Source organism: Rhinopithecus bieti, unplaced genomic scaffold (genome assembly GCF_001698545.2).
Source record: "Rhinopithecus bieti isolate Rb0 unplaced genomic scaffold, ASM169854v2 scaffold_38733, whole genome shotgun sequence".
Classification (NCBI taxonomy): domain Eukaryota; kingdom Metazoa; phylum Chordata; class Mammalia; order Primates; family Cercopithecidae; genus Rhinopithecus; species Rhinopithecus bieti.
The window spans coordinates 1,029,266-1,042,145 of NW_016816152.1; positions in this window are offsets into that span (position 1 = coordinate 1,029,266).

Genomic DNA, 12,880 nt, shown 5'->3' on the forward strand with positions numbered 1-12,880 from the left:
TATATATAGATATATATATATATAAAGTATGATGGCACTGATGATTATTAAATTTTCTATTTTCTCCCTCAGTTTTGTCAGTTTTCGGCTCAAATATTTTAGGACTCTGTTACTGTATTTATACATGTTTATAATTGCTAACTTTTTCGTTTTAAAGTCTATTTTTTCTGATACAACGACTCGAGCTTTCTTATAAATGCTGTTTGCATAACAGATTTGTAATCATCCAACAGGTTGTTCCTCCCTGCTTCACAAAGTCAATCCACTGAGACCATGGCATTGCAGTAGAGAAAGAGTTTAACTGATGCAAGGCTGGCCCACATGGAAGAACTGGAATAATAACTCAAATCAGTGTCCCTAATGGCTCAGAGGCTAGGGTTTTTATGGGCAATTTGGTGATCTGGGAACTGGGGAATGGGAATTGCTGATTGGTTGGGGATACAATCACAGGAGGGTAAAAAATGGTCCTAATCCACTGAGTCTCCTTCTGGGTGGGCCACAGGATCCACTGAGTCATGAGTCACAAGTCCAGATGGGATCAGTCTGAAAAACATCTAAAAATAACCAGTATTAGGTTCCACAATAATGATGTTATTTACAAGAGCAATTGAGAAGGTCACAAGTCTTGTGACTTCTGGCCACATAACCCCTGAATGGTGAGGAATTATAGAAAACTGTTCTTACACCTTAGCACAGTTCAGGTACCTTTCATAATCCCATTTTTGTGATCTTTCTTAGTCTTATTTTATCTTATTTTGAGAGGGAGTTTCTCTCTTGTCGCCTAGGCTGGAGTGCAATGGTACAATCTCAGCTCATTGCAACCTCCGCCTCCTGGATTCAAATGATTTTCCTGCCTCAGCCTCTCGAGCAGCTGGGATTACAGGCATGCACCACCATGCCCAGCTAATTTTGTATTTTTATTAGATGGCGGGTCACCATGTTGGTCAGCCTCCCAAGGTGCTGGGATTACAGGCGTGAGCCACTGCACCCAGTCTCATTAGTCTTACAAAGGTAGTTTTCAATGCCTGAGCAGGGAGGGGGTTAGTTCTGGGGAGGGACTATTATCATCCTTGCTTCCAAGTCTAACTATAAAGTAAATTCCTCCCGAAGTTAGCTTGGGCTGTGCCCAGGAAAAACCAAAGACAGCTTGAGGTCAGAAGCAAGATGGAGTCAACTAAGTCAAACTTCTTTTACTGTCATAGTTTTGCAAAAGTGGTTTCAGATGCTTTCTATTCTTTTCTTTTCAACCATTTGTATCATCAAAACTTAAGTGTATCTCTGGTAGACAGCATATAGTGGGATCTTGTTTCTTCCATTCTGACAATTTCTGCCCTTTAACTGGATTGTTCAATCCACTTATATTTTTTTAATTTTTAAAAAATTATTTTAGATTCAGGGAGTACATGTGCTTGTTTATTACTTAAGTATCATGTGTGTAATGGTGAGGGTTGGGCCTCTTGTGTACCTGTCACTCAAATATTGAATACTGTATCCATCCATTTACATTTAATGGTTTTAATATTGTTGATTTACATCTGCCAGTTTACTTTTTGTTTTCTATATGGCTCCAGGTCTTTTTGTTCCTCTCTTCTTCTTTTGCTGCGTTCTTTTTCATTCATGAATATTTGCTAGTGCTGTATTTTAACTCCTTTAGTGATTGTTTTTCACTATCTTTTTTGTTATTTTCTTAGTGGCTTCTCTAGAGGTTACCTTATACATCTTAACTCTTAAGAATCTAGTTCATATTTATACTAGTTTAATTCTCACAAGACACAAAAAATTTATATAACTTTATGCCTTCTTCTTCCTTTTTTGTTATACATATTTTATCTATATATGTTACCAATTCAGCAATAGATGGCTATAATTACTAGCTTATATAATTTTATGTCTATTAAAGAAGCTAAGAAAAGAAAGGACTTCAAATATATATTTATGAAGTAACATTTTCTTCTTATTTATCATTTCTGGCTCTTTTATTTGTTCTTTTGAACAAAATTTCAACTTACCATCTTAAGTCATTTCCTTTTTCAATACAGTTTTGATTCTACTTATCTCCTTTATGCTTTAGTTGTCAAATATATTACGTTTCTATGCTATAGACCCAATAATACACTTGTATACATGTTTCATACAATTGGTTTCAAAATTAGTCAAGAGAAGCAGCAAAATATGTATTTATACCCTTTTATAATTACATAATTATAACCAGTACAGTTTGCTTGTCTATGTGGATTTTAATTTTCACCTGTGTTTATGTGATTGTAGCCTGCAAAACTTCCCTTTACATTTCTTGTAAAGCATGCCCATTAGGAATGAATTTTCTCAATTTTTTTGCTTACCTGGGAATGCTTTTATTTCACCTTCATTTTTGAAAGAGTTTTGCTGGATACAAGATTTTTATTGACTTCTTTGTGTGTTCCTAGGATTTTGAATATGCAATCTCATGCTTTGTGGCCCCCATTGTTTCTGACTAGAAGTCAGTTGTTAATCTCATTGGGATTCCCTTGTCCTTGAAGAGTAGTCTTTCCCTTAGTGCTTTCAGAATTTTCTTCTTTGATGTTCAACATTTTTACTATGATTCAGCTGGGCGTTGATTTCTTTGGATTCATCCTACTTGGAGTCCACTGATCTTCTTGAATGCATAGATTTGTGTCTTCAATCAAATTTGGAAAGTTTTCAGCTATTAATCTTCAAATAATTATCTCTATCCCTTTCTCTCCTTTCCTTCTGGTACTACTGTTATGCATATTTTAGTAGATGTAAAATTGTCCCAGTGTCTTCTAGTTTCTCTCTGATTTTCAGATTGGGTATTCTCTATCAGTCTGTCTCCAAGTTTGTTGACACCTTCTTCTGCTAGATCACTCTAATGAATTTTCATTTTAATTATTACAGTTTTCAGCTTCATGCTTTACATCTGTTATTTTTTATAACTTATATTTCTTTTTTGATAACCTCCATTTGCTGAGACATTGTCTTCATACATTACTTCCTTAATAATAGTTTCCTGTAGTTCTTTGAATATATTTATAATGACTACTTTGAAGTAATTTTATTATCTGTGAAATCTGATACCTGATCCCTCTCACAGGTAGTTTCTTTTACTTGATTTTTTTTTCCTCTGTGTCACGTGTTCTATTTCTTTGCCCATCTCATAACTTTGGTTGAAAACTGGATATTTTAGGTAATATAGCTATTTGGGGTACTTGTTTGTATACAGTTATTTTGGGTACTTGTTGGTTACTTGCTTATTTATGCTTTGAAATGGTTAGTCTATGTTAGTAATTTACATTCCATCCACAACTTGAAGTCTTTGGTGTATTCCTTGGATGGTACCACCTTCATCACGTGTACCATCATCCTGAGATGGGATGTTTAAGCAGGGTTCTCTTTACCTATTTATTTCCTTAATACCACTTAATATTGTTACCAAGCTATCTGCTTCATTTGGTAATACACCCCACTCACTGAACTCCACTAATTACAGGTTAATTGCTCTATTGCTTTTTTTTTTTTTTTTTTTTTACAATGCCCTAAGGCATAAATTGCTCAAGAGTCTCATCTAATTAAATTTGTTGGTTTTGAAGCCAGTCTTTTGTTTTGACCCCAGGGAGGGCTTTTCTTGGCTGTCTTTTTCTCTGGTTCTCACTGAAGAAATAACTTCCTTATTGTTTAGCTTATTGCTCTTAATTAAGAGGAGCTATTGTTTTAGAAAGAGCCCTTAGGTTTGAACTTCTTCACATTTGGATTCAAATAATGTCAGTTCATTTGGGTAGAGCTACAGACCTCTCTTTTCCTATTCACTGTCTTTCCCCTTAGGCAACCTCTCTAGTCACTAATTTAGGCAATAAACCTCTGGTTGTCTCTGCATGCCTCTTTCAGTGTCGAATCTCTGCCCAATGTATGACCCAAAGCAAGGACAGCGGGAGGTCCTCGTATTCTTGGCCTGCCTGCCTGGGATGGAGCCTCTCTACTATGAAGATGAGCTTAGTGGGGGAAAGGGATCCCCAGCCTTTCCCTGTACTCAACAGGAATTTTATCTTTTTAACTTGGAGTTGAAAGAGATGAAAAGTGCTAGAACCTTGTCCTCCTATTGAGATATTGTAAGCGTTGATTGGAAGATGAAGGGAGAGGGACTTCTCCCTTAGCTTCATCTATCCATAATGGAGCTCCTCTAAACTGAGCTGGGGATGGTCTTGAGAGGGAGGATTGTGGATCAAATGCTACTGACTGGCTGTTCTTAACGGGTTTTAGTAGATTTTCTCCAGTAAATATTTATTTGCTTTATTCCCTTAGGACACTTTACAGAGACTTGAATTGACTTGATTTTTTTTTAATTGTGTTTACCAACTTTGTTTTTCTGGGGAGTGGGTCCATGGAACTTCTTATGCTGCCATCCAGAAGTGAAATTCACTGATGTACTATTTTTTAACATCATTCTAAGATACCATAAGGAAAACTCACTGACCTTCTGGAATGCTTGTGTAATAGCCTTGCACTAAAAAATATTCACAGTTGACTTTGTAGAATGGAATATTACTTTTATGACTCCATCTATGTTCATTACCCCACAGCTAATTAAGAATAAAGCCTTACTATGCCACTATTGCTGGTTCTCTCTGTAAAAACACAGATATTTGTGTCAAGGCCACTGCTTATTGCCCCCCATACTTATATTTTCTGCATCCTCATTGTTCCTGGCCACCTAATGCTGATGAAAAAGTGGAAAGAATATTTCTTATTCCCTACTCTAAGACACACTTTGACACAGAAGTGGGCACTCAAGAAAAAATACTGTACTCTCCATGTACCACAAAAGCCTTTGACAGTATGCCTCTATAATCTGTCCCTGATGTCCCACTTTTCACATACACAAACCTCTGACTTCATGTAGCTAGGCCTGGAAACCAATATGTAAGATAGACATCACTGGGTCCACAAACTATAAACTCCTCCTTTTTTGCCTTTGCACACACAAGACCTCAGTAAAGATCTTTATCAGAATCTACTCACGATGGCCCCCTGTACCAGTTTATAAAATATGAATATTTTTTGCCTGTCTTCCAACAGAGATTCAAGCTTTTCCTAAAGCAAGAGTTGGCAAAACACGGTCTTTGGGATAAATCTGGCTATCTGGCTTACCACCTGTTTTGGCACAGCCTATGAGTTAAGATAGTTTCTATAGATGAACATTTGATCATAGGGAATGCTAATTTTGAAACTGAACTAAATGAAATGCTATTTTCCCCCAAATAATTTTACTATTCTCATTAGTAGATTTATATCACAAAGTAATTTGTACTTATTATTATTATTATTTAATTTTATCAATAAAAATTTTGTGGACATTTATTTTCACTCATTATATATCTTAAATATTATCCTGAATTTGTCCTATTGGTCCAAAAGCCTAACATACTTACTATCTGTTACTTTAAATAGAAATTTTCCAACTCTTATCCTAAAGGATGCCCAAGAGAATATGAGTTTGAAGAATGCCAGAGAAGAGTCTAAAAATTGTGAAAATTGGCACACTCCTGTACAGGATATAGTATCCCAGATCTGGGGGATAAGACAGAGTTAGTGACAAAGCTGAAAGGCCCAACAGCACAGCTACAGATTTGCAGCAGATGTGGTCAATTTACTCCTTTCCTGACCAGATGGAGGCTATAAAGTAGGAAGTAAGACAACCTTCTTTGTACCCCTCAGTTTTGTTTTAACACTGTCAACACATAAACTCCAAGAAATGGCAGGCACCTTGCTTTCTTCAGGGCAAAACACTTTCAGTGAATTTTTATTAGCCTAATTCTCACCCATATGCTTGGCTAATCCACAGTGCAATGTTTTCATGCTTCAACTACCTGCACAGTAGCATGATGTGTTTAGATCAGAGGCAGGAGGATGTGGTAGAAAGTTTGCGAGACACAAAAAAGGAACTTAAAATCTTATCTTGTCACTTTAAAGCTGAGTGGCTTAATCTGTATCAAATTACTTAATCTAATAAGTCCTCAGCTTTCTTTGCTATAAAATGGAAATTCTAATATGTAGCTACTTCCAGAGCTGCTATTCAAAACATTTAATAACTAATGTAGCACAGGCACTGATGAATCAGAAAGTATACTGGCCATGAAGAATGGGTAGAGCCATACAAGCCAGACTTACAAATTATGTAGAGACTTAACTGTCATTTGCACCTCAGAGACTAAAATATAATAAGTGCATTTTAATTTTTTGCTGTTGTTACAATGATACAATTTCTTCCCTTCATCCTTAAAAATGATGTCCTACCTTACCTGTTTAAATGTACTGCATTTTTAATATAGCAATGTATTTATAGTGTCAGATAAGATTTGACACACAACGAGGATATGGGCTCCCTTGAAATAAATATCTAGAAATGACCCTCAAGACTGATATGACAGGAAAATATTGCCTGTTTATCCAATAACCAAAATTGGTAGTGAGATTACTGCTAAAAGCAAATTAAATTAACAATCTTTAGGTCTCGAAAAATAGCTAGTTTGCATGAAAGGGTTGTGGTGAATTTAATAGGCTTTACCTAAGCTCAGACCATGAGCAGAAACACATAAGCAGAAACACATCTAGTATTTCTCTGTAGTTTTGATCCGTATACTCTACGTGTTTTATTTGTTGAAATCAATATATGTTGTGGGTAGAATGTTTGTATGCCCCCAAAATTTATATATTGAAATCTAACCCCACTGAGACAGTATTAGGAGATGAGGTCTGTGGGAGGTATTTAGGTCATGAGGATGGAGCCCTCATGAATGGGATTAGTCCCCATATGAAATGGATCTCAGAGAGCCAGCTCACTTTCTTTCTACCATGTGAGAGTACAGTGAGAAGCTGGCAGTCTGCAACCCAGAACATGACCATGCTGGCACCCTGATCTCAGACTTTCAGCCTCCAGAACTGTTAAGAAATAAATTTTTATTTTTTATAAGCCACCCCATCTATAGTACTTTGTCATAGCATCTTGAAGTAAGACAATATACAACATTTCTTAGTGTCTGTGACTAGAAGAGAGATCAATGAAATCCTCTACCCTGATTAGGTCCACGATGACATGTAATAGAAATGACTTATTGACTATGTATAAAAATACCAGGCATTGTTTGAACTGCTTTACACATAGTCATGTAATTGTTATGACAGCTCTATCAGACAGTATATCAAACACCTTTCAGTCACCAATTTACACTCTTTTGGACTCTGTTGTCCAACATTCCAATGGCTACTACGATTCTTTTTTTCTTAAGACTTCCAACAAATAAAATCAGCTTGTTCTACAAATGTAATTATTGTCAGCTCCACAAAGCATTAATGGGCCACTGCCATCACATAACCCAAGGCCTTACCTTCTACTTACACCTCATCCTATCAACCAGCTCTGCATATGTTCCTATCAGCTTCACACCGTGCAAATGATAGCACTTAGGCTCTGGCTACCCATGCCATTTGTTTTTAATCCCAAACCCCAGAACTTCCCTTCTGATGCCCTAGAGTAGGACACCAAAGCAACCTGCTCAGTATCTACAGATGCAACCCAGAAATTATGAGGAGTTAACACCAAGGCAAATATTCATTTAACGAAAATTAGAAGGTGACAGATAAATGTTCTCCTCCTATTCTTCCAAGCGCACAGTAATCTTAAAATGTTTTTCATATGGCTGCTTAGACAGCACGGCAGAATGAAGTAATCAGTAGCATGCAGCAATATCCAACTCAATGATGTACCTTTGTAATAACTCCATCTTCTTTCCTGCTTTACCCCTAAGGTCATTTAATCCCCCTTCCTACGTCATACTCTCCAATAATCCTCTCACACATATCACAAAGGAGCCTTTGTCCCAGGATCAGCTTTCTGGGAACTTGGTATTAACCCAGTCATTATCAAATGTGGCCCGAGACAACAGACCCTCAAGACAGAATTTTGGAGCATGAACACTCCCCAGTCAGAGGGCAGTAAGATGATCCCTATTCATGCTGCCAATTGAGATGAAGATTATCATTGGAATTGAGTAAAAATAAGAATTACGAAGATTCTTGCCTGTGGTTGTTTAGGATGAGATGTAAGTAGAAGGTAAGGCCTTGGGTTATGTGATGGCTGCGGCCCATTAATGCTTTGTGGAGCTGACAATAATTATATTTGTAGAACAAGCTGATTTTATTTGTTGGAAGTCTTAAGAAAAAAAAAAGAATCATAGTAGCCAACTTAAACTCAAAGCATGCTGTGAAAACCGTAGATCCTCTATGGCAGCTTGAAAAAGACATTAAACTGCAGCTGCAGGGGTGACTGTGCTGAAAACCAGGCTCCTCCCTAATCTAATTATAAAGATGGCAGAGCATTAAAGGGTAGTAAATGCAAGCTTCAACAGATGTCTTATGTCACAGTCAGAACCCAGCAGGAAAGGAGTACAATTCTGTGGCCTGGGAAGAGGACATTCAATGGATAAGCCTGAGATACTTGTGTGTGTTTTTTTTAATCAGATTTATTAAAGTGTAGTTTATATACAATAAAATTCACCCCTTGTAAGTGTACAAGTCAATGAGTTTTGACAAATTCACATGCTTATGCAACCACCAACACAATCAAGATCCAAAATACTTTTTATCACCCTAAAAAGTTCCCTCATGACCCTCTGAAGTCAATCTCTTACCCTCATCTTTAGCCTCTGGCAATTACTGACCTATTCTTTTAATCTCTATAGTTTTGCATTTTCCAGAATGTCACATAAATGGAATTATACAGTACAGGGTTTTTTTTTTTCTTTTTAGCCTCTATGCTTTCATATAATACTTTTCAGATTCATTGTTTTTCTCAAAATATTAATAGTTTGTTCCTTTTAATTGCTAAATAACATTTCATATATATATCACAATTTGTTTATGCATTAATGTGAGGCTGAGAATCTGGAAGCCCCAATTTCCCTGGACAAAATCATGCTAGCAAGATAATTCTCTTACCAGAGAATCGCTTCCTTACCTGGAGATCCTGTGTGATTAAGTGGACACTAAGGCAAAGCATGAAATTAATAGTGTCTGCTTTAGGAAGAAATAGCATATACACCAAAGGAATAATAGAATCTGAGTGTGTCAAAGAAACCCCTCCCCAACTAAAGATGTTTGTTCCCTAATCCCTGATACCTGTGAATATTACATGCCTAAAGGGTTTTGTAGATGTGATTAAGAACCTTAAAATGGGGGTATTATCCTGGATTGGTCCAATCTAATCACATGAGTCGTTAAAGTAGAAGAGAAAGGCAGAGGAGTGGGTCTGAAGAGATGTGACCAGAGAAGGATTCAACTCGTTTTTGCTGACTGTAAAAAGGGAGAAATGGAGCCACGAGCCAAGGAATGCAACAACCTCTAGAAGCTGGAAACAGCCCTCATTTTATAACCAGTAAGAAGATAGGGTCCTTGGTTTTATAATTGCTGGGAACTAAATCCCACCAACAACTCAAATAGCAGGAAGCGGATTCTCCCCTGAAGCCTCCAGAAAGAGCCTGATGACAACTTGATTTTGTCCAGTGAGACTTGTGATTTGTACTGCTTTGTGACCTACAAAAAATTGTAATCAAGCTGTGTTGTTTCAGGTCACTAAATTTGCGGTTATTTGTTACAGCACAAGTAGAAAACTAGTATCTCCTGTCACGTATATTAGCAAGGATTGGGAGAACAAAGTGTAAGCGTGTGTCTGGAGGGTGTTAATATGGGGCAGGAGGGGGAGCAAAGAAATAAGGCCAGATAGTAAGAACGTATTAACATTAGATGGAGCCTTCATGTATGACTTGGAGTCACTATTCGGCCAGAGATGTCTGAAATGTAGCCTAATACAACCCTAGAACCATGCCTCGCAATTTGGCATAATGATGGCCAACTGAAACTGAGATATAGATGCCAAGACTTCCTTGAGAAAGGGTTAGAAAGAGGTAGGGATATCAGAAAGAATTTATTATGTCAGAAGAAGAGATTTGGGGACAGATATGTCTTGATATGTGCATAAACCTGTACAACTACTAATACCATAATCAAGAAACTGAAGCTATCTATAAAACCCCAAAGTTTCCCCATGCTCCTTCACAATCTCTTCCCTTCCCACAGCCACTGACCTGCTTTTTGTGTCTATAGATTAGTATGCACTTTTTAGAATTTCACATAAAACATATATAGTGTATTCTTTGTATGTGTGGCTTCTCACTTCACATAATTACTTTGAGATTCTTCCATGATGTTGTGTGCATCAGTAGTTTATTCCTTTCACTGCTGAATATCATTGGATGTATACACAAGAGTTTATTTATTTACTCAGTGCTTGGACATCAAGCTGTTACTAAGTTTTAGATACTTTCAAATAGAGTTGCTATAAACATTTGTATCCAAGTCTCCATGTGGACTTATGCTTTCATTTCTCTTTGGTAACTATCTAAAGTAGAATGGCTGGATCATATTGTAGAAGTATGCTTAATGTTTTAAGACACTGTCAAACTGTTTTCTGATGTGGTGTACAATTTCACACCTCTACCAGCAGTGTATAAGAGTTTCAGTTCCTCCACATACTCACCAATGTTAGATATGGTCAATGTTTTTAGTTTTAACCATTTTGATAGGTGTACAGTGCTATCTCTTTGTATTTAAAACTGATCATTTGTCTTGCAGGCTTGCTAAATTTACTTAGTACTTTTAGTATCTTTTTGCGGATTTAACTGATTTTCTACATAAATGACTATGTTGTCTGTTAACAATGACAATTCTTCTTTGATAACTTAAATGGATTTTCAATTCTGTAGTTGGCAAATTTTGAAACTTCAAATGGAGGTCACAGTGAATTTCATGTATTTCATCTTGATCACTTAGTCATAACCACTCTAATAATGCATACAGTAGGTACACAATAAGTAAATACCTTATGACTTTCTCAAAAGGATGTGTTGTCATATAAACCAGGTTGATGGCTGAAAAACACTTATGAAAAAGGAGGAAGAGAAAAAATAATTTTAAAGGCTCTTCAATTTATGTAAAAGAGGAACTTTCTCTCTCTTTCAAATGAAAAAGTGAGAGAGAACATCAGAGAGTTGTCACCAGACATTAGCAGGGTATACACTGGCTAAAGAATATGAATGCCTTTACATTCAATGTAACTTTAATTGTCAATGGCTTTGCAGAAATGTATTTGGTTTCTGTGTGGACTCTTCCATTTGCAGAGGATATCAATTTTTTATTCTTCATTCTATAATAGTGATGTACACTGTATATATAGTGTATAAACCAGAAAATCATTTTTGGTTTTCCTGTTGTTATTCCAATTGCATCTTGGCCAGCTTCCTAGATGGTTAATTCTAGAAGTCTCTGTTGAGTGGATGAAGTGCTAAGTTTGTGAATTAGACAACTAAACTTTCCAAGCTACTGAGATACTTTGGTCCAAATGAACCAAAATAGTGGTTTCTAGGAATTTTATATTGTCTCACACATTGAATACGTTTAATCCTCTCATTTAACTTTTACAGGCTATACTATAAAATATTTATTATTTTAATAGAATTTTAGAGACATTTCAGGTTCACAGCAAAACTGAGCAAAACGTACAGAGTTTCTATATACCCCAACCCCCGGCACATACACAACCTCCTCCACTATCAATACCCCAAAACAGCGGTATGTTTGTTACAATTGATAAACTTATATTGACACATCGTTACCATCCAAAGCCCACAGTTTAATTAGGGTTGACTCTTGATGTTATACATTCTATCGATTTTGTTTAATATATAACCACAGATATCTGTCATTATGGTATCATAATAATAGTTTCACTGCGCTAAAAACGCACTGTGCTCTGCCTATTCATCCCTCCCTGCCTCTTAGCTCCTGGAAAGCACTGATCTTTTTGCTCTTTCCATAGTTTTGCCTTTTGCAGAATGTCGTATAATTGGAATCATAGAATATGGAGCCCTTTCAGATTGGCTTCTTTCACTTAGCAATATGAAGTTTCCTCTACATCTTTGCATGGCTTGATAGTTCATCTTTTTTTGTATTGCTGAATAATATTCCATTGTCTAGAGGTATCACAGTTTGTTTATCCAGCAGTTCATTTTCTATTGCTGAATAGTATTTCATAAAAGTTTATGCTGATAAATATAACTTTATCTAGAGGGGTAAGCAGTCTTCTCCACAAGGTCATCCTACAAGCCAAGTCCCTTCTTTTTGTTCTCTGATTCCCTAGGGTGTTATTTTCGTATATTCAGAGACTTCACTGCCACGGTGCCCACATTGCAGCCTATGGAAAAGAAGAAAGAATAAGCCTAACGCAAATACTTTCCTTTTAAACTGATGGTATGAAAAATAAATGATGGATGAATGGATGGATGGATGGATGGATGGATGGATGGATGGATGGATGGATAGATAGATAGATAGATAGATAGATAGATAGATAGATAGATCTACTACTGAACATAAGAACAGGTTAGATTTTAGATAACGATTAGCAGACCACACCATGACAGACAGAAATAAACAATTTTCACAAATTACAGAGCACACAAAATTATGGGCCCTATAAATTCAAGTCAGTTTTAATAAGGTATGGAAATATTGAACCTCACTAGCAGAGGCAGTGTAGAATAATACAATCTTTCTCAAATTTTCTAAACTCAGACTTTCTCAAAGTGTGGTTCATTCCAAGTACAAGCAAGCAAGTGACAATTATATGAGGTCTTTGGATACATTTATGTTTCTTTTCAGTATTTATCTCTATTTATTGGCTACCTTATTTTTATGACAAGCTATCCCAGTTTTCCATTTATGGCAATGATATAATTTCATTTAAAAATATATTTAACCAAAAGCAATAATCATA